This window comes from Pteronotus mesoamericanus, unplaced genomic scaffold, assembly GCF_021234165.1.
Source record: "Pteronotus mesoamericanus isolate MK-2021 breed Mesoamerican mustached bat unplaced genomic scaffold, CSHL_Meso_final scaffold_118, whole genome shotgun sequence".
NCBI classification, from domain to species: Eukaryota; Metazoa; Chordata; class Mammalia; order Chiroptera; family Mormoopidae; genus Pteronotus; species Pteronotus mesoamericanus.
Genome location: NW_026555301.1, coordinates 14,300,817 through 14,316,799, shown reverse-complemented (window position 1 = coordinate 14,316,799; position 15,983 = coordinate 14,300,817). Strand labels below are relative to the sequence as shown.

The 15,983-nt window shown below is 39.1% G+C and overlaps 1 pseudogene; it reads right to left on the bottom strand.

The window, feature by feature from the left end:
- Window positions 1-7,803: 7,803 nt before the first annotated feature.
- LOC129081734 (growth hormone-regulated TBC protein 1-like) lies at window positions 7,804-8,794 on the bottom strand (annotated as a pseudogene).
- Between the last annotated feature and the right edge of the window lie 7,189 nt (window positions 8,795-15,983).

Sequence of the window (15,983 nt, the reverse complement as noted above, 5' to 3'; positions counted from 1 at the left end):
TGCATGGACTATTTTACCATAATCTCTTAACTGATTTCTGTGTCTCAATGACCTCATCTCTGATCTGTTTTGTATTCTCCCTCCCGGTAACTCTTCACAAAGCACGATGCTCTTCTCTTCAAAAACCCTTGGTTTAAAATTCAAAGTTCAGACCTTTCTCCCCTGAACAACTAGAGCATATTGTCAACACTACTCAAGTGATACTTAACTTACACCATCTTGTGATTTAGCAATATGTACACAATTTATATTTCTTTACAGAATGTAAGCACTTTAAGGATTGAGCTCTTCAGTATGTGGCCAAAGTAAACACTTTATATATAATTACCAAATTTGGAAATTTTTACTAGGCAGCAGAAAATACAGAATTTTTGTCCTATGGCTGGTTCTTCAAATGAAATCAGCTCAGTCATTCTGTACATTCCTGAAAACCTCAAAAATTTCTCATCACTCCATCTTGGTTATTTACCCAGATCTCCCTCCTTCTCTTTCCCAATTTCCTATTCCTTGGAGTTTTCTTCCACAATCCCTTGACCGTCTAGTCACGTACCACTGGACTTGTTAGATTTGATAGCACATTGGACCTCCAATTATGATTCTCCAACTCAGGTTATTGGCATCCTGTCTTAGAACCAGTCATTATCAACTGTCTTATAAGTTGTGCCAATAATTACAGTCTGGTCAATGGAACTAATACCACCTGAACCAGCCCACCCAACTCTCTGCCAGGGAATGTGAACCCAATATATCAACGAAAACACTCAAAGTACTTTGAATTCATTATGCTCTGATTGCCAAGCTGCATTTTCTCATAACACATAATTTCTTTAGAAAAAGTGCTTGGTGGCACAATATGAATTCACATCTAAGAATTTAACCAATAATCACTCAGTTGTGAAAAGCTATGATATTGTTCTCTAAAATTATAGGACTTAAATCAAATTGTCAAATATAAATATGTTTAGCATGTTCTCTGGTGAAGCAGTTTAATTGAATAAAGGAAACTTGGGAAATATGTTAGATCATGTCTAAAAGATTCCATGCTGATATTTTACATTTTAGAACATTCTACCTTTAGTTATTCGCATTGTGTATTTTAGCATTTTTGAAGGAGTCACTATGCTTTTAGAAATAAAAACAGGAGAAGAAAAGATGAGCCAATGTCAATGGCATCCAGGGCTTCCAGGGCATGGAAATGACGCAGCTGCTGCAGGGGCCCTGAACGAGTCTCAACATGTACCAGAGAGGCCATGGAGTCCTTGGTTTGGAGGCATGAAAAATCTGGTGTGAAATGATTACATAATACAGCCTTGGAATCTACTTCTGGTAGTGGGACTCAAAAAGCATTAGGGTCAAGGAGTTTGTTTATTTGTCCTTATGATTAATAAGTATTTTATTTACCTTTTTACAGTGAGTATCTATTACACTTCATTTTTTTTTATTGGTCCTTAGGAGTATATACATTGCCATCATTTGTTCTTACAAGGCCTCTATTGCTCTCTTTTTAACATTAATTAATTAATTTTTGTTGGGATATAATTGATGTATATTGATTTAATTTTTGTTTACTTCATTGTTTAGTTTTTAAACATTGTATTAATTTTAGGTATACAATATAATAATTTTATGTATGTCAAATATTATTTATATAACTAAACTTACCACAATAACTTCAGTTAACACCCACCGCCATACGTGGTTACAACTTTTTTTCCCTTGTGATGAGAATTTTTAAGATCTACTCTCTTAGCAACCTTCAAATATATAATACAGTATTGTTAACTATGGTCACCATATTATTTATTACATCCCAGGAATTATTTACCTTATAACTGGAAGTTTTATACTTTTGACCATTTCTACGCATTTACTTTACTCAAATAGTATTAGGACCAAAGAGTTTTACAGCAGAATCCTACCTGAAGGTACAGAATATATACTTAGGTAACACACAGCTTCTGCTAATGTTTTGCCAAGAATAATTTGTTGGAAACAAGTACAATTAAGGTTGAGATTTTCAGGAATTTGGGTACTCACTTATAGAGTTTTAGATAGCTAAACTATATGAATGGCTGATGAAGAGCCTCTATTTAGAGTCTGAGCACTGAGAAATCACAGCATGAGAGAGATAAAGGCTCCTCAGAGTCATCATACAGGCCCAAGGCCTGTGCTTATCAGCAGGTAGTTGGAACTAGGTTGGGCAAAGTAGAGAACACAGAAGAAAGTCTAGCTAAAACTCAGAGGTCCCATATCCTTTGTCACACTTAATAACTGTTTTAGCAAGAGACAATACCAGGACCATGACATACAACATTTACAGGTTTTTTTTTTGAAGTAACTGTATATTTGAAACTGTATATACAATTATTTTATTGTATAAGCTTATTTATTTTTTTAAACATTTCATTTATTTTTAGAAAGAGGAGAAGGGAGGGAAAAGAGAGAGTGAGAAACATCAATGTGAGAGATAAGCATCATCAATATGTTGTTCCTTGTATGTGTCCCAGCCAGGGACTGGACCCACAACCCAGGCATGTGCCTTGACCTGGAATCAATCAGCAACTTTTTGCTTTGCCAGACAACACCCAACCAACTGAAACACATTGGTCAGGGCTCCATAAGTTTATTTTAATCATTTTCATTTCTTAGTACTTTTCGTCCTTTTTATAGAATTCTTAGAAAAAGATCTCTTTAGTATCGTGTGAATGATGGTTGTCAGAAATTGGAAGACACACCTGGCAACTGTACTTGGTCTGCTCTGAGCTGAGGTCCAGGGCAGGCCTGAGCGGAGGCCCAGATTAAAGCCGTTGATCTAGACGGGCTTTGGTGGAGAAGAACAGACAGATGATGGTGTAAGCCTGTTGTTTACTATCCAAAGATGCCAAGCAGGAGAGTATTCAGAACAAGGTTGTTTCTAGAAACTCACAGGTGGAGCTGATGAAGAAAATGGAAGAAGCACTCAGTATACAATGACAGTCAGACCAAAGGTATAAGATATGGTGAGCAGATTGCCCAAGTGGGAAACTTGTCACAAAGAGCCAGTCAAGATTAAGCCACCGAGTACCCGTTTTATACACATATAATCCAGAAGATGATATGCAACAGAAAGCCAAGATTCATTTGATCAGGATGGTAGCAGGGTGGAGGGTGTCCAATTGGACATTATCTGGCAGGGTGATTTTGTGACAGCTCACATTTTTCATCTTTGTTTATATATCCTCATTATTTATTATTTAAAGAGTAACTAACGTGGAACCTGGCACCCAGTTTTCAGTAAGAAGCATCTCTACAGAATGGTGCTCACATAAGGCTGTTTAGATGTAAAGTGCCTCTAATAATATATATATACAATCGGGTTTCCGATTTATCTGTAAGCAAATCTGGCTATTGGAATCCACTTAGCCTTCAAATGTTACATCCTGACCTTTGGGATGGTGAAGCAAACCTGAGTCTATTCTCTTACTTGGGTGGTGCTGTTTATTGGGAAAGTGGCTTCTAGGGCCTCTCTGGAGAGTCCATGCCCACTTCTAGAGCAGGCGGCTCATTCAGAGGCAGTTTCTCAACTGACTGCCTATGGGAGACAGCTGATGCTGTTTGCTGAGTGGTGAGATAGCAGTGAGGGTGAAAAGGAGCTTAAAATCAGAACTAGGGATTCAAGGACAGGATTATAGCGGGGAAAGGAAGGAGAGCCTGGCCTTCTGCCCTGGAGCTCGGGCTGCACAGGGGTGAGGGTGAGAGGCCTCTCTGCTGGGAGCACTGGGTCTGGGTAAGGACAGACTGGAATGGGGACTGTTCTCCAGATTCTGTGCCTGGAGGTTACACCAGTAGTGGCATCATGGCCACCCGCTGCCTGACAGGACAAATCCCGCAGTCATCAATGGTTCATCACTACAACATCCTTGCTTACAAAAGTGGTAACAAATTCACAGAATAAAAACACTAGCCAAAAACCACCCCCAAAACAAACAAAAAATCTGAACAGTGGGGAGGCACTGTTAAATTGCAAACAGAAATGCTTTATTCCCCTCCTCACTGACTTAGCGGTTATTCCTTTTTAGACGGACTTTTGAACATCTCCTATGCATTGCTTCTTAGCAGTTGTTAATACATTTGGGCACCACTCTCCCTGCCCTGAAATGCAGTGCTTCTCTGCCGCCGTTGTTGTCTCCCTCTGAAGACGGCAGAGGCCTGGAGGTAACATGTACACTCAAATTGCCTTCCTAGTAGTTGATCTCAGGCAGTGTTTGTCTACCCTCCTTGGCTAAGCTTAGCAGGGATTTCTATTGATTTTTTCATCTTTTCCTCTCAATAATGAGGTTCCACAGATACGGTCATTCAAATTAATAAGCACCTCAGCCTCTACGGACCAGTCTCTCCTTAAACCATGAATTTTCCATGATAGGAGGGATTAAGAATAGGAGAACAAAGAGTCAGATTTTTTAATGTGAATTTATTTTGCCCTGGTTTGGGTTAAATACCAAAAACAGCTGGTAGCAACAATATAGATTATTAATTTGCTTTATCTGATTTTTATAGGCTAATTTTTAGAAGCAGGCATTTCTTCAATAATAATATTCATAATTCTTTGAAAGCAAATGAGAAATGTAAGAGTTCAAAGGAAGTGTTTAAACCAATTCTATTGCTAAGGAGTGAGGGACCAACAGCAAAACTGAAACACAGCATCACAGGATTGTAATCCTGGAAAAGAATTTGAACTTAGTGAACTGTCTGAATTAGAGATTCACTAGTAATATATATCAGTATACCTGCCATCAAGATGGAATCTATTCTAGAGCAATATTCTGTAGGAGGTGATTTCCATATAGACAGGTGACTTCTGCATCTTTACTTCCTGAGCACCAGGTAGGCATGTTTACTTGCCCTCTGAACTGCCCCACCTAGGAAAGCGCAGTATTCTCAGTCATGCAGGTAGAACTCAATATGCCCTGTATTTACAGCCTTGACTCTTCTTCCTCATCCATTCCATGCATTGCATTTAGTCACCAAGTTCTAAGCCTGACACAGTTTCTTTCTTTTTAAGTGCATTTTCTAGTCTCAAAAAGCCAGAAGAACCATTTACTAAGGGAGGTTTTGCAGGGAGTGGGTTGTAGCCTCTGAATCTGGTCTTGATCTGCCCTTCAGTTTGTTGGTAGCTAGTCTCATCTGCCCATATCCAATCCTTCCCTCATCACCTCTGCAAGGCACATGCCCCATTTGCCCTGCCTGTTGGCTCTACATCTTATTTTATCATGTTTGGATTCTATCCTTCCCCACAGAGAATCTGCAGAGACTGGCAAACTGGCAATAGGATGCTCTTTGGTTTGATCTGCACCATCAGCCCCCCGTGTCATGTCCTTATAAATGAACATTTACCCTCATCTGTGCTTGGACTTGTGCCTAGTAACCTGGACCTAGAAAACTGGCTCATAAATTGTTGCTTTTTCCTTTCCTTCTCCCTCACAAGGGCCTCCCAATTCATTGGGGCACAAGGCATGTTCTCAATGAAGCATCTGATAAATAAACAAATGATCAAACATACTAATGAAAGGTAAGCCAAGGAGAAAAGAATAATTTTAGGTAACAGTACATTCTGCAATTTATCCTTGCTAACTTTCAGCTCATTTGCTTTAATCTGAGATAACCAGAGAAACTGGTTTTGCAGACAATGAAAAACTTAAAATATGCATGAAGCTATGTTTGCAGGGGACATGGGAAAGTTGTTGGCTCTCAGAAGCTCATTCACATATCTACAGAGTAACACTTTTGTTTAAGAATTTGAGTCCAGTGAAGACTCAGTCCCCATTGACCGAGAGCATGATTTTACAGCATGCCATGTCCACGTTGTTTTCACTGCCAGAAGCTCAGAGCCAAATTTTATTTGACTACAGCAACCCTTATGAAGTGATTATACTAACCATATGCAAAACCTCTTTCTTTGGCCTTGATTAATTATTCCTCCTTCATTAACTTTCTCATATATGTCTTTGTTTTGATATTCCATACACACTAAAATAAATTACCCAAAGGACTTCCTTCAAAAACATTGAGGTCTACACTCCTCTGTGGCTTTGAGCCATGGGATGGAATTAGACACTGGGCTTTTGTCATTCTGTAATGCATTCAGCCTTTAAGACCAAAATTCACCATGCTTACAAGGCTCAATTCCCTACAATGTCAAGTCTCATTTTGTGAGCTGGAACCTCTTAGGAAACAACTTTCTCATTTTGGGCAAGTCCCCAGGAAATAAAATCATTAACATTAAAATGTTCTATATTAAATTGCTGTTACAAACAACCCATAACAAGTAGAGCAAAAAGAAAGTCCAAAGTAACAAGCTACTTAGTATGCCATCTCTTCATTTATTTCTAATTATCTCAACAAATTGCTGAGTCCTTAGAAATCCTCACTATATTGTCTATACACTACAGAAAAGAGGAAATTTGTGGTTTGAACAATGCATTTCTAGTTTAAGGCTAATATAAACCAGGAGTTTAAAACTCCAGTCATTTTAATAGTACTGAACTAATAAAGAGTTCTTACTTGGAACTCTTGTGTATCCCTCTAGGGGGCTGTGGATTTCAGATGTTATTCTAAAGCTGAATTAGGTCTCCTCAGGATAGTCTCTACCCCCATCTTCAGGTATGTGTTACCCAGGAGCCTAGAGGCACATTAGTGGTCCCCAAACAGATGGGCTTTCCCTTTATGTGTTCCTCTCCTCTTGGGCAAGAAAAGCACAACCACATTGAGCAATTTTGTGTAAAAGATTTCTCAAATACATCCGCAACTTTTCACCTGTTCTTCAGCAGGGAGCCTGAACCTGGAAGCAGTAGGCTTCTAGCCCATTAAAGACTAAGCACTCTTATTCAGATCCTTACCCATTCTCTGGCACAGACATGCTTATTAGCAGTCATTACTATCTTCAGGAACATTAACTCCATCCATTTCCTAGTTGGCTTTCCAGAGCTGTCAGTATTATCAGGAGCAGGCTAAATATTGGACAAATACCAACCCCCCCCCCCCCCCATAAGCATTTCAATGGAGTACAAATGCTTATGTCCCACACAAGTCACAGGTCAATGTGGAGAGGGATCTGGTAGTCAGGGGGAGGGCAGAATGGGCCTGGGGATGTTTTACAGACTCCTTCCATCTTCCATTCTCTTCTAGGTCCTTGATGTCCTCCTCTTTTGGTTGGGGGTGACGCTAAGAACATATAAACTTGCATGGAAGCTTTTCTGGATCCAGCCTGTAGGTGGCACTCTACATTCTGCCCAAGGGTCATGTGGACACATCCATGGGCAGGTAAGGCTGAGATAAGCAGTCTGGTCAGTACCCTAAAGAGGAAGAAACTGAGCCTTGGGGAGAGCACAAAGCAGTCTCCCCTTCACATTTTGTTGCCCCCAATTTTCTATCTTTGTTTTTTTAGCAATTTTAGTTAATAGGCTATTTGCCAGGAATTTACCCCAGTAGGGGGTAAATTGAACAAGATGTTCAACTTGTTCTTTAATTCTCTCTCTCTCTCTTTTTTTTTAAGGTGTTGATTAAATAAAAATGCACATCTCTCACATTTTATATGTTATTGACTCAGGTAAAAATATATCTTTAGAAATTTGACTTCATAGCTTATCAGTTACAGAATGACATGAATTTAAATCGCTTTTTTAAAAAAAGTCACCACTAAAGTGTAGAGATATCAAATATTTACACGGCTAAAAAGAAAAGAAGTAAAAATTGGTCAACTCTGAAAATGAAGCCTCGTGGTCAGTGCAGAGAGGAGAAGGTCAATGTCACCCCTGTACCAGCAGCTCAGCGCTGCAGCTCTGAGACTGGGGATTTGGTCTTGGGCAAGCTTCTAGGATCTGAGAGTGTTTTCTGCACAAAGGTGTGACATTCAGTCACAAAACTCCCTTTGGTGATCCTGAACTTTTCACAAATGGCTGCGTGGTGGCTTCCCAAATAAAAACCTGATGTTACTTAATTAGTGTCAGAGCCACCCAGAAGATAATATTTGAGCCTTCACTGAACAAACAGTTCCAGGTTCTAAGTACTGTCTCCATGGGCAGGATGTCCACAAACAGGCAGGTGAACCAGTGGAGAAGGCCAGAGTCCGCCAGAGTCCACAGGATGCTGTGCCTGACAATCAGGGCCACCATTGTTGACACCTAGGTCCTCACCAGCTCTCCCAGGACCTCCTGGTTCACCTTCAGGTCCAGCATCTCGGGGCTGTAGTAATTAGGTAGTATTCTTCCAACAAGAGCATCTAATAGCCAAAAGGATTCTTCTTCATTCTTTGTGATAAGAACCATACATCCTGCTGTAAAATTCATTCCCTGGCAGTACCTCACACTTTGGTTGTGGTGCCTGTAGGCCAATAGCATGTTTACAGGAGCTTCTTTAAAAAAGGATCTGCACTCTTCAGGAATTTTTACATTGTCCAGGAAGGTCCTGTTCATATCTGTCCAGATGGCCTCTTCTCTCCCTGGAGAAGCTAGTGGTAATTGCAAAGGTTCCTCTCTATGTGGGGCTGGCCTCCACTCACCCCTATTCAGATGCAGGCTCTATGTTTGAATAGAACGCTTTTCCAGACATAGCGCTTCACTGTCCTGCTTTTCTGGACAGTACTACTTCCCTTTAGAAGTCTAGACCATTTTATTGCTCTTCTAGTGAGTATCACCAGGTAGGTGGAAAAGAAAAATCACATAAGCTGTACAATCAAAACCTTTAAGCTTTTCAAACCCATATGGATCAATCCTAGGGACCCTGTCCTGCATGCATACACACACTTGGCAGGCTCCATTCAGATGAGGGATATGGTCACACAGAACCACCTAGAGCCCAGACCTCGGCTGGGTGGGGATGCCAAGCTGGTCTCCAGCATCTCAGGGCAACTAGAATCATTCCACCTCTGCTGGCCCTGGGAGGTGCTTTGATTTTATTTGAAACCTTGTTTCCCAAGTCTTCACTATCAATACCTACCAGAACCTATGACTTCACTTAAAGTTTTGTTTGTTTCTCTCACCCAGCTTTAAAATGTCTTTTTAGAGAATGGGGAAGGGAGGGAGAAAGAGAGGAAGAGGAAGATCAATGTGTGGTTGCTTTTCATATGCCCCTACGAAGGACTGGCCCTCAACCCAGGCATGTGCCCTGACTGGGAATGGAACCAGTGACCTTTTGGTTCTCAGGCCCGCACTCAATTCACTGAGCAATATCAGCTAAGACCAAGGTTGAGGAAAAACGTACATGCCTCTAGGGTTCAAGGCAACAGAATGTCATGGGATGAATGTGACTGAGAGTGAATTGCTGAGACTGCTAAAAACAGAGTGTATCCCAGAAAGAAGGGGCTGCCCAGCAGCTCCTAGCAAGTGTTCCCAAGAAGGAAGGTGGCCAGAGGTTGTAAGGGCTTCTACTTGTTTGAGAGATCCAACAACCCAGATTGTTAAGTAAAATGTCTTCATTTGTAAATGTTAGCCACTAGTTAAACTATCTTTAAATCTCTGAGTAGGCTATTCATCATACATATAGGGCCAGAACCACCTGGTAAGCTACCATTTTGCAACTTCTCTTAACTTTTCTGCCCTGGTGAGTAATGATAAGGGTTCAGAAGAAATCAGAGCACTGAACCCCAGGCCTCTACGAGGTACGGAAGTGAAGGATGACTTCTCTTTCCTCACAGGACTGATATTAGGGGTTTAAGCATATTCATCTCTGTAAGGGTAATTAAGACTCAGAATTCTACATGTAAAACACTCTCGTTATTTCTTTGCAAATGTTAAAAATACAAGATATATGTGAAAAGGTCAAAGATCCTTTCCTTGAACAAAGATAAAGGACAGTGGATCAGACTTGGATGCTACTGAGTAGGAAACTGATTGTGTGTGTGTGTGTGTGTGTGTGTGTGTGTGTTGTTACCGAACTGAATGGAACCGGATCCAGTTATGCAGTAGTTGGCAGCCCAAAGACAACTCCAAGAAAATTTCACAAGAAGGAATATATTTATAGCTATCCAGTAGGCAAAGACAGGGGTGGTGTGCCCCTGAACAAAGGATTTGATTCATCTTTATTCAAGAAAATCATACATAAACATTGAGGTGAGCTTCACCAACACAACATCTATAGCTGGAGACATTCTAGTTCATGCACAGTTAGAAAACATGGCCATACATGTGTTGCATGTTCTAATATGGCAGAAAATCTCTCCTCCCTCCCAAGGAGATTTTAGTATTATAATGAGGGTATACTCGGAATAGTTCACGAAGAGGTCAGTATAGAGTCCTCCGGGCTGCTTTGGTCAGCCTTGGACAGTTTGGACCAGATTAGTCAGATTAGTCCCCTGGATCTGCAAATCATCCTGGGCTTCTCCCTGAAAAGACAGTTCATCAATGTCAAGGATGGCATACGTATGGGAGAAAGTTTAGCTAATTAAGCCCTTCTATTAAATTCTTAGCAAATTGTAGGATATGGTTACACAAACCTTATGACATACAAGGGTGATCTAATGAGTTTACAGGTTAATCTAATCAAAGTTGTGAATTCTAAATAAAAGTTAGTTTATGCTAGGCTACCTGCTTCACATATATAGCTTAGGTTACAGAGTGTAGTGTGGTATGTGTGGTATGGTGTGGTGTGTGTGTGGTGTTGTGTGGTGTGTGCAGTATGTGTATAGCGTGGTGTGTGATATGTATATGCCTGTGCTCACGTAGTCAGTGGAGGTTGTCTATATTTAAAGTGGCATGTACTTTTAGCCAAATTGGCAAGAGCGCCTGGTAGAAATACATAATTTTATAGTATTATGTTTTTAAAATCATGTTAAGGAGTGGTAAAAAAAATGAACGGGAAGGAGAGTGGAGAAAGAAAGGAGCATGGTCAACGATATAATGAAAAATATTACCTTATAAACCACTTAATAGCTGCAAAGAGACTAATAGGAGTAGAGATGAAATGGGAGAGGTAGACACACACCATGAGGACTCCCCAGCAGTGATTTGGGTAGGCCTGCAGTGGAGGGCGTTCCCACTCTCTAAGCAGCAAAGCAATCTTAACATCCTTCTTTAGGGATAGAGTGAGCCAGGAATCCCTCACCAAGGAGGTTGTTGGTGTAGATGACTTAATGATCCCTTGCAACACTAAAACCCTGGGACCACCAGGATAGAATTTACAGAAAGAGAAAGGTTAAGTTACAGCTTAAAGCAAGTCCCAAATTAAAAGGACATAAATACATAAACCCTTAATGGAAGGATATGAATTAAGAGAGGGATAACAGAAGATAGTAATTAATAGAAACTTGACATTAAAGGTCCCCAAATACTTTAAAGTCATAAAAGGAAAAGAAAAAAGTATGTGTGTGTCCTGTGTATGTGTCTCATGTGTGTATGTGTGTGTCTGTCAGGGAGGAAGAGGATTGCTTCTAGAAACCCTTTCTATGTACAAGACTTCGCCGGAGGTCTGACCTTTGCTCACTTTCCAGTCATATCCCTGCTTGCTCAGGAGCCACATCTGTTGTTGCTGCATATTGCCCAGAGCTCAGGTTTCCAGGCTCAGACACACTATATGCATTCAGTAACAGATGCAGTATTATTTTAATTAGTTTGTTTAAAGTTATTTCGTTTTTATTCATTTGCTAGCATTTTCTCTTAAATATTATTTCTCATTAACAGATATTTTGCACATACCTTAATACAACAGAGGTTTCATTCTGTAAATGGCTTCGCCTCCTCGATACAGGTTCAGTTTTAGAAATTTTTCCTTTTGTAAACAACTGGTTTTAACAACAGAACAATAAAATTGTGCATTTTGTAACTAACTACTTTCTAGAGTAAGTCTTTGAGATAGTGTTTTCAACTTCAACCTTATTATTTTTTCGGTACTTAATTTTTTAAAGTATATTGTGAAACTTAGCACAGGCCTGGCCCATGGTGACATGAACCCTCAATAATTAAGTCATCAGTTGTAGTTTATTTATCTAATTTTAACGAACTAAATTTTATTTTTATGAAAATAAAAAGCTAAATATTTTAAATCATATATTTGTAAAGACTTTGAAAATTGCTTAACTTTCATTAGCTAATGATATAGATTTCTGGAAAATATGTAAGAACTTCATAATGGCAGAGATATTTATTCTAGAATCCTCTGAGGGTAAAAGACAGGAATTTCCATGAACTCAGTTAGTTTGAGACTAAATTCCACTGACTTTTCTTTTTTTACAGAAGTTTATTGCCTTCATTTTTCAAGGCACTGAATGGAGACCAAAAATCAAAGATTAACTGAGATTTAAGGTAAATCTCACATTAATTTAGTTATATGCCAAATCTGATCAAGGCAAGTAAACTCTTCTGAAAGGAACAGAGAAATATAAAATGCCAGAGAACTGAATTGAAACAGCAAATTCACTTTTTCCCCCCATTAACACTACAATACACTTAGTGCTGAGGGTGGGTCTTCTCCTAGGTTTCTGAATGTTCTACTTGAACAATGAAAACTATCTGGAGAGGAACTCTTGTAAAATACCCATGGCCCCACAGACATTTGGATATTTTTTAGTTGCGATTTAGGATTAAGAAGCCAAAGGTGAGAGTCAAGAACTGCATATTTTCCCAAACCACACCACCACCATTAGCCATATCAGAAAGAGGGGAAATACAGGGAACTAAGGCACAAGGAGGAATAACAAAATCCCGGTTGAGACCAACCAAGTTCACCTGACTCCCCATGCCTCTCCAGTGTGTGTGCTATGCTGCTCACCTCTGTACCTGGGCATATTTCCAGCCTACACAGGGACACACAAACACAGGCAGAATGACAAACATACCATGTCTCTTGATTACAGAATGAAACAAGATTTGTGAATTCCCTTTGGAGCAGTACAGAATGTACAGCAGTGAAATTCTCTTTATAAAAAATTCCTTCTATGTAAGACTTGTCCCTAATAACTAATTCTAGAAAAAAATATAGCAGTGCTTGCTGAGAAAGAGAAGATCTGGAATTTTCTCACTTTCCTTCACTGAGGTATTTGATTCAGGAATGCGTAAACTGAAGTTGGTGTTGGTTTCTCACTTATGTTTTATCTTTGGGTACATTAAGCAAAGAATGTCTGCTCATCATGGTAAAATCTGGCATCTTAAAAATGTTGACACTATTTTAGAGCTATACACTCCAAAAGAATAAAGACTGGGCATAAATGTAAGCAATTATCACAGTAACCATTTTCATTGTTATTATTTAAATTAATATTCAATAACATAATGCAATAGTAATGACCTTGCAGGATGCTTATATTCATTTAACTTAGTAAAACTTTGATATACCCATAGTGTCAATTTAATATAAATTTTTGAGATTATTTGAAAACTTTCAAATACTTGATAATTTGGAATTCAGGGCTATATAATACTTCTTGGTATTATTGACATTATAGAAGCTCTTGTAAAAGGACCTTGAGCTCCAACTTTGTGGTTCTAGCAGAAGAGCCTGGCTACTCATCCGCTTTTAACCAAGGTACACATTGTTCATCTAGGAAGGTTCTGTTCTTCAGCAGAGCATGCTGCTATGAGAGAAGAGGTACAACTGCCCAACAGGACAACCCCATCCAGTGTTGCACATATCACAGCCAGCTTCCCTCAGTCTGTGAAGAGGAAAATATATGGCTAAGATACATTGAAGACTGATGCAAATCTGTCTCAAAGAAAACTTACCTGCTATTTCACTCAATCATTCCTTTATTCCTTCATTCAGGAGATGTTTATTGATATCTATTATATGTCCATTGTATGTTCAGAACTGCAAACATTATTTTGAAAAGTAAGAAGAAAAAGGAAGACAGAAAGAGAGGAGGAGGAGAATAAGGATGCAATGGCAGCAGATAATTATTGAGCATTTAGTATATGTCAAGTACTATGCCGAGTGAATTATCTACTATCTACTAGATGCATTATGTCATTGAATCCTCTAAACTCCTTCAACTAAATATAGTTATTTATTTCTATTTTTCACATTAAAAAAAAACTGATGTTCACATAGAGTAAATTACCTCAGGTTAAATGGCCAGTAAGTGACTGATCTTGTTTTAAAATCCAAGACTCTAATTTAAGGGGCAACACCTTATTATGGTAAAGAGCATGGCCCCTGGAAACAACTGCCAGGGTTCCACTTCTACATCAGCTTCTCATTGGCTGTGTAACCTTGGGAAAGATGGTCTTCCTCTGATCCAGACTCCCATAGAATTGTTATAAGACTAGATTCATTAGTGTATGTAAAGCACTCAGAATAATGCTTGGCATATAGTATGTACTACAAACTGTTTTATTTCAAAGCTCATACTCATAACTATCACTTTCCTGTGTTTATCAGAGAATCAAGATACATGGATAAATCATTATAATGCAGTGTGCTAAGAGCTCAGAGAGGAGAAGCGTAGGCACTAATGTAATGTGCTGGTAGTCTGGAACCCACATTTGGAACTTCAGGGAATATTTCCTAGAGTGAGTGGCATCACAGTGAAAAACATGAAGAAGAAAGAGTGAGCTAACTAAGGGTTCAGATAGTTGGGACTTGTGCTCAGAGAAGACTATTTCTGAGAAGCTCAAGATAACATACCCATGACTATTTACATCCCCATGACTATTCTGAAACAACTAATTTGTAATTCTTCACCCCTTTACCTTTTTTACCCCATCCCTCTAACTCCCTCCCCATCTAGCAACTGTCAAATCATTCTCTATATTTATGAGTCTGTTTCTGTTCTACTTGTTCATTTATTTTGTTTTTTAGATTTCAGTTTTTGATAGATAAGTATTTATTGCCATTTTCTTATTCATATTTTTTATCTTTTTTCCTTCCTTTTAAAAAAATCCTTTTACATCTCATCTAATACTGGTTTGGCGGTGATGAACTTCTTTAGCTTTTTCTTGCCTGGGAAGCTCTTTATCTCTTCTTCAATTATAAATGATAGCTTTGCTGGATAAATTAATCTTGTTTGTAGGTCCTTGGTTTCCATCACATTGAATATTTCTTGCCAATCAGTTCCAGCCTCCAAAATTTCCTTTGAGAAATCAGCTGACAGTCTTATCGGGGCTCCCTTGTAGGTAACTAGCTGCTTTTCACATTGCTTGTAAGATTCTCTCTTTGGCTTTAAGCCTTGTATTTTAATTATAATGTGTCTTGGTGTGGGCCTCTTTGGGTTCATCTTGTTTGGGAATCTCTATGTTTCCTAGACTAGTATGCCTATTTCCTTCAGCAAGTTAGGGAATTTTTCTGTCATTATTTTTTCTACTGGGTTTTCAACTTCTTGTGCTTTCTTCTCCTTCTAGCTGTCCCATGATGCAAATGTTGGTATGCTTGAAGTTGTCCTAACAGCTCCTTAGTTGTTGGATTTTTTTTCCTTTTGCTGTTCAAAAAACACATTGGGTGTTTTTTACTTCCTTATATTCCAATTCGCTGATTTGATTCTCAGTATCATCTACTCTACTGTTGATTCCTCATAAATCATTCTTCATTTCAGTACATTTCTGACTGTTTTTTTTTATGCTACTGAGTTTCTCACTGAGTTTATTGAGCATCCTTATAACCAGTGTTTTGAACTCTGTATCTAGTAGATTGCCTGTCTCTATTTTGTTTTGTTATTTTTCTGGAGTTCTGTTCTTTCATTTGGGACATATTTCTTTGTCTTCTTTGGCAGCCTTCTTGTGTTTGTTTTTATATATTAAGTAGAGCTGCTTTTTCTCTCAGACTTGGAAAAATGGCCTAATATAGTAGGTGTTGTGTAGCGTCTAGTGGCACAGCCTCCCCAGTCACTCAAACTGGGCACTCTAGGTGTACCCACTATGGGTGTGCTCCCCCTGTATGAGCTGTGTACACCCACCTCTTATAGTTGAGTCATGATTGCTATTGGCACATCAATAGGAGAGATTTACCACCAGACTGATCAGCTGCAAGGACTAACTGTGGCTACTGACCATAAACCTCTAACCACCATGGAGGATCACCTGTGC